An 8983-nucleotide genomic window follows, 5' to 3' on the forward strand; every position below is an offset into this window, starting at 1 on the left:
TCCAGTTTTAAAGAAGGTAATTATTTTATAATTTACATAACAGCATTTTTATACTGTCTTCAAGTGTAGCAGTAGTAAAATATTGCAAAAGTGTAGGATGGAGTAGGAATAAAAATTACTAATGTAAATCCAATAATGTGCAGCAGTAGAGAAAATGTGGTATACTGTAAAGATAACAATTACTATTCAAACTCCAGAAAGGTACAGCAGTAGTTAAACTGTTGAATAGTGTAAGAGTAGCAATAAATATTCTAACTCCAGGAAGGTGCAGCAGTAGGTAAACTGTGTAATAGTGTAGCGATAAGAATTAATATTCTAACTCCTGGAACGTGCAGCAGTAAAGAAAGAGTAACGTATGCACAAAAGTATTAACATATGTGACTACATCTCAAACATTGAAATTAAATATTACATTTCATATTTTTTTCTCGTATTTTCAGATACTCATATAAATCTTCTGAAAACCAAATCATAAAGCAAATCCCACAGGACCAGACAACAAAAAAGATCAGCAAAAAACGAGAAACAAGAACAATAACTAGAGCAAAAACAAAGCATCTACATCAGAGGTATTTAAAAAGCACATTACAAAACACATTACTATTCTAAGTGCAAAAAGGTGCAGCAATAAATAAAGTGTGGGATAGAGGTGTGGTTAAAAATTACTATTCTAACTCCAGGAAGGTGCAGCAGTAGGGAAAGTGTGGGATAGTGTAGGGGTAAGAATTACTATTCTAACTCCAGGAAGGTGGAGCAGTAGGTAAGGTGTGAGATACAGTAGGGTTAAGAATTACTATTCTAACTCCAGGAAGGTGTAGCAGTAGGGAAAGTGTGGGATAGTGTAGGGTTAAGAATTACTATTCTAACTCCAGGAAGGTGCAGCAGTAGGGAAAGTGTGGGATAGTGTAGGGTTAAAAATTACTATTTTAACTCCAGGAAGGTGCAGCAGTAGGGAAAGTGTGGGATAGTGTCGGGGTAAGAATTACTATTCTAACTCCAGGAAGGTGCAGCAGTAGGTAAGGTGTGGATACAGTAGGGGTAATAATTACTATTCTTACTCCAGTAAGGTGCAGCAGTAGGGAAAGTGTGGGATAGTGTAGGGTTAAGAATTACTATTCTAACTCCATGAGGATGTAGTGGCAGGGAAAGTGTAGTAAAGTTGCAAGGTCAAGTAAATTTAATGTAACATATGCACATAAGTACTGACATATTTGACTGTATCTGAAACATTAAAATAAAATATTACATTTCAGTTTCTTTCTCATTTTTTCAGATAATTACATAAATCTTGTCAAAACCAACTCAAAAAGCGAATCCCAGAAATCCAGACAGCAAAAAAAAGACCATCAAAATCGAGAAACAACACCAAAAACTAGACCAAGAAGAAAATATCTACATCAAAAGGTATTTAAAAAGCAGATTACAAAGCACATTACTATTCTAACTCCAGGAAGGTGCAACAGTAGTGAAAGTGTGGGATAGAGTAGGGGTAATAATTACTATTCCAACTCCAGGAAGGTGCAGCAGTAGGGAAAGTGTGGGATATTGTAGGGGTCATAATTAATATTCTAATTCCAGGAAGGTGCAGCAGTAGGGAAAGTGTGGGATAGAGTATGGGTAATAATTACTACTCCAACTCCAGGAAGGTACAGCAGTAGGGAAAGTGTGGGATAGAGTAGGGGTCATAATTAATATTCCAACTCCAGGAAGGTGCAGCAGTGGGAGAAGTGTGGGATAGTGTAGAAAAAACAATTACTATTCTAACTCCAAGAAGATGCAGCAGTAAGTAAAGTGTGGGATATAGTGTAGGAGTAAGAATTACTATTCTAACTCCATGAGGATGTAGTGGCAAGGAAAGTGTAGTAAAGTTACAAGGTCAAGTAAATTTAATGTAACATATGCACATAAGTACTGACATATTTGACTGTATCTGAAACATTATAATCAAATATTACATTTCAGTTTCTTTCTCATTTTTTCAGATAATTACATAACTCTTGTCAATACCAACTCAAAAAGAGAATCCCAGAAAACCAGACATAAAAAAAGACCAGCAAAAAACGAGAAACAACACCAAAAACTAAACCAAGAAGAAAATATCTACATCAAAAGGTATTTAAAAAGCAGATTACAAAGCACATTACTATTCTAACTCCAGGAAGGTGCAACAGTAGTGAAAGTGTGGGATAGAGTAGGGGTAATAATTACTAATCCAGTAATAATTACTACTCCAACTCCAGGAAGGTGCAGCAGTAGGGAAAGTGTGGGATATTGTAGGGGTCATAATTAATATTCTAACTCCAGGAAGGTGCAGCAGTAGGGAAAGTGTGGGATAGAGTATGGGTAATAATTACTACTCCAACTCCAGGAAGGTACAGCAGTAGGGAAAGTGTGGGATAGAGTAGGGGTCATAATTAATATTCCAACTCCAGGAAGGTGCAGCAGTGGGAGAAGTGTGGGATAGTGTAGAAAAAACAATTACTATTCTAACTCCAAGAAGATGCAGCAGTAAGTAAAGTGTGGGATATAGTGTTAGAGTAAGAATTACTATTCTAACTCCATGAGGATGTAGTGGCAAGGAAAGTGTAGTAAAGTTACAAGCTCAAGTAAATTTAATGTAACATATGCACATAAGTACTGACATATTTGACTGTATCTGAAACATTATAATCAAATATTACATTTCAGTTTCTTTCTCATTTTTTCAGATAATTACATAACTCTTGTCAATACCAACTCAAAAAGAGAATCCCAGAAAACCAGACATAAAAAAAGACCAGCAAAAAACGAGAAACAACACCAAAAACTAAACCAAGAAGAAAATATCTACATCAAAAGGTATTTAAAAAGCAGATTACAAAGCACATTACTATTCTAACTCCAGGAAGGTGCAACAGTAGTGAAAGTATGGGATAGTGTAAGAGTAACAATTACTATTCTAACTCCAGTAAAGTGCAGCAGTAGGGAAAGTGTGGGATAGAGTAGGGGTGATAATTACTATTCCAACTCCAGGAAGGTGCAGCAGTAGGAAAAGTGTGGGATAGTGTAGGGGTAAAAATTACTAATCTAACTCCAGAAAGGTGCAGCAGTAGTGAAAGTGTGGGATAGTGTAAGAGTAACAATTACTATTCTAACTCCAGTAAGGTGCAGCAGTAGGGAAAGTGTGGGATAGAGTAGGGGTAATAATTACTATTCCAAATCCAGAAAGGTGCAGCAGTAGGGAAAGTGTGGGATAGTGTAGGGGTAAGAATTACTATTCTAACTCCCGGAAGGTGCATTAGTAGGGAAAGTGTGGGATAGAGGTGTGGTTAAAAATTACTATTCCAACTCCAGGAAGGTGCAGCAGTAGGGAAAGTGTGAGATAGTGTAGGGGTAAGAATTACTATTCTAACTCCAGGAAGGTGCAGCAGTAGGGAAAGTGTGGGATAGTGTAGGGGTAAGAATTACTATTCTAACTCCAGGAAGGTGCAGCAGTAGGGAAAGTGTGGGATAGTGTAGGGGTAAGAATTACTATTCTAACTCCAGGAAGGTGCAGCAGTAGGGAAAGTGTGGGATAGTGTAGGGGTAAGAATTACTATTCTAACTCCAGGAAGGTGCAGCAGTAGGGAAAGTGTGGGATGGTGTAAGGGTAACAGTTACTATTCTAATTCAAGGAAGGTGCAGCAGTAGTGAAAGTGTGGGATAGTGTAAGAGTAACAATTACTATTCTAACTCCAGTAAGGTGCAGCAGTAGGGAAAGTGTGGGATAGAGTAGGGGTAATAATTACTATTCCAACTCCAGAAAGGTGCAGCAGTAGGGAAAGTGTGGGATAGTGTAGGGGTAAAAATTACTATTCTAACTCCAGGAAGGTGCAACAGTAGGGAAAGTGTGGGGTAGAGGTGTGGTTAAAAATTAATATTCCAACTCCAGGAAGGTGCAGCAGTAGGGAAAGTGTGGGATAGTGTAGGGGTAAGAATTACTATTCTAACTCCAGGAAGGTGCAGCAGTAGGGAAAGTGTGGGATAGTGTAGGGGTAAGAGTTACTATTCTAACTCAAGGAAGGTGCATCAGTAGGGAAAGTGTGGGATAGTGTAGGGGTAAGAGTTACTTTTCTAACTCCAGGAAGCTGCAACAGTAGGGAAAGTGTGTGATAGTGTAGGGGGGATAATTTCTATTTTAACTCCTGGAACGTGCAGCAGTAAAGAAAGAGTAAAGTATGCACAAAAGTATTAACATATGTGACTACATCTCAAACATTGAAAATAAATATTACATTTCATATTTTTTTCTCGTATTTTCAGATACTCATATAAATCTTCTGAAAACGAAATCATAAAGGAAATCCCACAAGACCAGACAACAAAAAAGATCAGCAAAAAACGAGAAACAAGAACAATAACTAGAGCAATAACAAAGCATCTACATCAGAGGTATTTAAAAAGCACATTACAAAACACATTACTATTCTAAGTGCAAAAAGGTGCAGCAATAAATAAAGTGTGGGATAGAGGTGTGGTTAAAAATTACTATTCTAACTCCAGGAAGGTGCAGCAGTAGGGAAAGTGTGGGATAGTGTAGGGGTAAGAATTACTATTCTAACTCCAGGAAGGTGGAGCAGTAGGTAAGGTGTGGGATACAGTAGGGTTAAGAATTACTATTCTAACTCCAGGAAGGTGTAGCAGTAGGGAAAGTGTGGGATAGTGTAGGGTTAAGAATTACTATTCTAACTCCAGGAAGGTGCAGCAGTAGGGAAAGTGTGGGATAGTGTAGGGTTAAAAATTACTATTCTAACTCCAGGAAGGTGCAGCAGTAGCGAAAGTGTGGGATAGTGTCGGGGTAAGAATTACTATTCTAACTCCAGGAAGGTGCAGCAGTAGGTAAGGTGTGGGATACAGTAGGGGTAATAATTACTATTCTAACTCCAGTAAGGTGCAGCAGTAGGGAAAGTGTGGGATAGTGTAGGGTTAAGAATTACTATTCTAACTCCATGAGTATGTAGTGGCAGGGAAAGTGTAGTAAAGTTGCAAGGTCAAGTACATTTAATGTAACATATGCACATAAGTACTGACATATTTGACTGTATCTGAAGCATTAAAATAAAATATTACATTTCAGTTTCTTTCCCTTTTTTTCATATAATTACATACATCTTGTCAAAACCAACTCAAAAAGCGAATCCCAGAAATCCAGACAGCAAAAAAGACCATCAAAAAACGAGAAACAACACCAAAAACTAGACCAAGAAGAAAATATCAACATCAAAAGGTATTTAAAAAGCAGATTACAAAGCACATTACTATTCTAACTCCAGGAAGGTGCAACAGTAGTGAAAGTGTGGGATAGTGTAGGGGTAATAATTACTATTCCAACTCCAGGAAGGTGCAGCAGTAGGGAAAGTGTGGGATAGTGTAGGGGTAAGAATTACTAATCTAACTCCAGGAAGGTGCAGCAGTAGGGAAAGTGTGGGATAGAGTAGGGGTAATAATTACTATTCCAACTCCAGGAAGGTGCAGCAGTAGGGAAAGTGTGGGATATTGTAGGGGTCATAATTAATATTCTAACTCCAGGAAGGTGCAGCAATGGGAGAAGTGTGGGATAGTGTAGAGAAAACAATTACTATTCTAACTCCAAGCAGATGCAGCAGTAAGTAAAGTGTGGGATAGTGTAGGAGTAAGATTTACTATTCTAACTCCATGAGGATGTATTGGCAAGGAAAGTGTAGTAAAGTTACAAGGTCAAGTAAATTTAATGTAACATATGCACATAAGTACTGACATATTTGACTGTATCTGAAACATTATAATCAAATATTACATTTCAGTTTCTTTCTCATTTTTTCAGATAATTACGTAAATCTTATCAAACCCAACTCAAAAAGCGAATCCCAGAAAACCAGACAGCAAAAAAGACCATCAAAAAACGAGAAACAACACCAAAACCTAGACCAAGAAGAAAATATCCACATCAAAAGGTATTTAAAAAGCAGATTACAAAGCACATTACTATTCTAACTCCAGGAAGGTGCAACAGTAGTGAAAGTGTGGGATAGAGTAGGGGTAATAATTACTATTCCAACGCCAGGAAGGTGCAGCAGTAGGGAAAGTGTGGGATAGAGTAGGGGTGATAATTACTATTCAAACTCCAGGAAGGTGCAGCAGTAGGGAAAGTGTGGGATGGTGTAGTGGTCATAATTAATATTTTAACTCCAGGAAGGTGCAGCAATGGGAGAAGTGTGGGATAGTGTAGAGAAAACAATTACTATTCTAACTCCAGGAAGATGCAGCAGTAAGTAAAGTGTGGGATATAGTGTAGGAGTAAGAATTACTATTCTAACTCCATGAGGATGTAGTGGCAAGGAAAGTGTAGTAAAGTTACAAGGTCAAGTAAATTTAATGTAACATATGCACATAAGTACTGACATATTTGACTGTATCTGAAACATTATAATCAAATATTACATTTCAGTTTCTTTCTCATTTTTTCAGATAATTACATAAATCTTGTCAAAACCAACTCAAAAAGAGAATCCCAGAAAACCAGACAGCAAAAAAGACCAGCAAAAAACGAGAAACAACACCAAAAACTAGACCAAGAAGAAAATATCTACATCAAAAGGTATTTAAAAAGCAGATTACAAAGCACATTACTATTCTAACTCCAGGAAGGTGCAACAGTAGTGAAAGTATGGGATAGTGTAAGAGTAACAATTACTATTCTAACTCCAGTAAAGTGCAGCAGTAGGGAAAGTGTGGGATAGAGTAGGGGTGATAATTACTATTCCAACTCCAGGAAGGTGCAGCAGTAGGAAAAGTGTGGGATAGTGTAGGGGTAAAAATTACTAATCTAACTCCAGGAAGGTGCAGCAGTAGTGAAAGTGTGGGATAGTGTAAGAGTAACAATTACTATTCTAACTCCAGTAAGGTGCAGCAGTAGGGAAAGTGTGGGATAGAGTAGGGGTAATAATTACTATTCTAACTCCAGGAAGGTGCAGCAGTAGGGAATGTGTGGGATAGTGTAGGGGTAAGAATTACTATTCTAACTCCAGGAAGGTGCAGCAGTAGGGAAAGTGTGGGATGGTGTTAGGGTAACAGTTACTATTCTAACTCAAGGAAGGTGCAGCAGTAGTGAAAGTGTGGGATAGTGTAAGAGTAACAATTACTATTCTAACTCCAGTAAGGTGCAGCAGTAGCGAAAGTGTGGGATAGAGTAGGGGTAATAATTACTATTCCAACTCCAGAAAGGTGCAGCAGTAGGGAAAGTGTGGGATAGTGTAGGGGTAAAAATTACTATTCTAACTCCAGGAAGGTGCAACAGTAGGGAAAGTGTGGGATAGAGGTGTGGTTAAAAATACTATTCCAACTCCAGGAAGGTGCAGCAGTAGGGAAAGTGTGGGATAGTGTAGGGGTAAGAATTACTATTCTAACTCCAGGAAGGTGCAGCAGTAGGGAAAGTGTGGGATAGTGTAGGGGTAAGAATTACTATTCTAACTCCAGGAAGGTGCAGCAGTAGGGAAAGTGTGGGATTGTGTAGGGGTAAGAGTTACTATTCTAACTCAAGAAAGGTGCATCAGTAGGGAAAGTGTGGGATAGTGTATGGGTAAGAGTTACTTTTCTAACTCCAGGAAGCTGCAACAGTAGGGAAAGGGTGTGATAGTGTAGGGGGGATAATTTCTATTTTAATTCCAGGAATTTGCAACATTGGAGAAAGTGTGAGATAGTCTAGGGGTAAAAATTTCTATTCTAACTCCAGGAAGGTGCAGCAGTAGTGAAAGTGTGGAATAGTGTGGGGGTAAGAATTACTATTCTAACTCCAGGAAGCTGCAGCAGTAGAGAAAGTGTGAGATAGAGTGGAAATGAAAATTACTATTCTAACTCCATAAAAATGCAGCAGTTAGGAAAATGTAGATTATTATTATGTTTTATGTGTCATTTCAATTAACATACTAAAATAAAACATTGTTTCTTTACAGATAATGTCTGCTCAGGAAACAGCTACTTACATAAAATCCAGAAAAGGAAAAAAATTACTTAAGCTTGCTGGATACATATATTGTAAAGAAAGGATAACTTTTCCAAGAAATCATTGGAGGTGCGTGCAATACTACTCATCCTATTGCAGCGGCAGAGCGGTTACCCATGAAGATATTATTATTAAAACAACTGATCATAACCACTCTGCCTCTGCAATGGAGATTGATGTAAGGGAAACCATAAATGAGATGAAAGAACTTGCAAGCACCTCCAATGATTCTACAGGATCCATTTTAAGAGAGATTGCACAGCATGTCCCCAGTCATGTTGCTAGTAATATGCCTATAATTCCTAATCTGAGGCGAATTATACAAAGACAAAAGCAGGCAAGTAACACACAAACAACTACACCTCATACCTTTTCTGACATTGTTATTCCACATGAACTTACTATTTCTTTTGCTGATGAACCCTTCCTTCTCCATGACAACGAAAACCCTCAAAAACGTATTCTAATTTTTACTACACCCCGCAACCTTGTTAAGTTAGAAAATAGTGAAATTTGGATGATGGATGGGACATTTAAAAGTACACCCCATCCTTTCATCCATATTTACACTATACACGCTAACATTAACCATAGTGTAATCCCTTTAGTATATAGTTTACTGCCTGATAAGACTTCTGCAACCTACACTGAACTTTTATCAGTCATTAAAAATACAACATGCAAAAGGCCTAGGAAAATAATTGTGGATTTTGAATTGAGCATGATCAGTAAAACGTACACGGATACCCAAATTCAGGGCTGTTTTTTCCATTTTTCCCAGGCATTCTGGCGTAAGTTACAGAAAACAACCCTGGTTGCAGAATACTCAACAGATAGCAAACTACAAGTTGAGTTAAAAAAAATTAACAGCTCTTTGTTTTGTGCCTCCCGAAAGTGTAGATGAATACTACACTGCCATTACAGAATCAAATTATTACGTTGTAAATTAAGACAAATTGGCACCCATTTTAAAATATTTTGAAG

General features: G+C 37.7%; 2 long non-coding RNA genes across 2 annotated transcripts; both read left to right on the forward strand.

Moving 5' to 3' along the window:
• The first annotated feature begins 473 nt into the window (after positions 1 to 473).
• Positions 474 to 2069, forward strand: LOC144761706 (uncharacterized). The gene is made up of 3 exons (XR_013595861.1): positions 474 to 569; positions 1274 to 1404; positions 1983 to 2069. It is a non-coding gene; the product is annotated as an uncharacterized LOC144761706 (long non-coding RNA).
• A 3771-nt stretch (positions 2070 to 5840) lies between these two features.
• On the forward strand, positions 5841 to 8060 carry LOC144761707 (uncharacterized). The gene is made up of 3 exons (XR_013595862.1): positions 5841 to 5951; positions 6466 to 6595; positions 7950 to 8060. It is a non-coding gene; the product is annotated as an uncharacterized LOC144761707 (long non-coding RNA).
• The last annotated feature ends 923 nt before the right edge of the window (positions 8061 to 8983 follow it).

This window comes from Lissotriton helveticus, chromosome 6, assembly GCF_964261635.1.
Source record: "Lissotriton helveticus chromosome 6, aLisHel1.1, whole genome shotgun sequence".
NCBI classification, from domain to species: domain Eukaryota; kingdom Metazoa; phylum Chordata; class Amphibia; order Caudata; family Salamandridae; genus Lissotriton; species Lissotriton helveticus.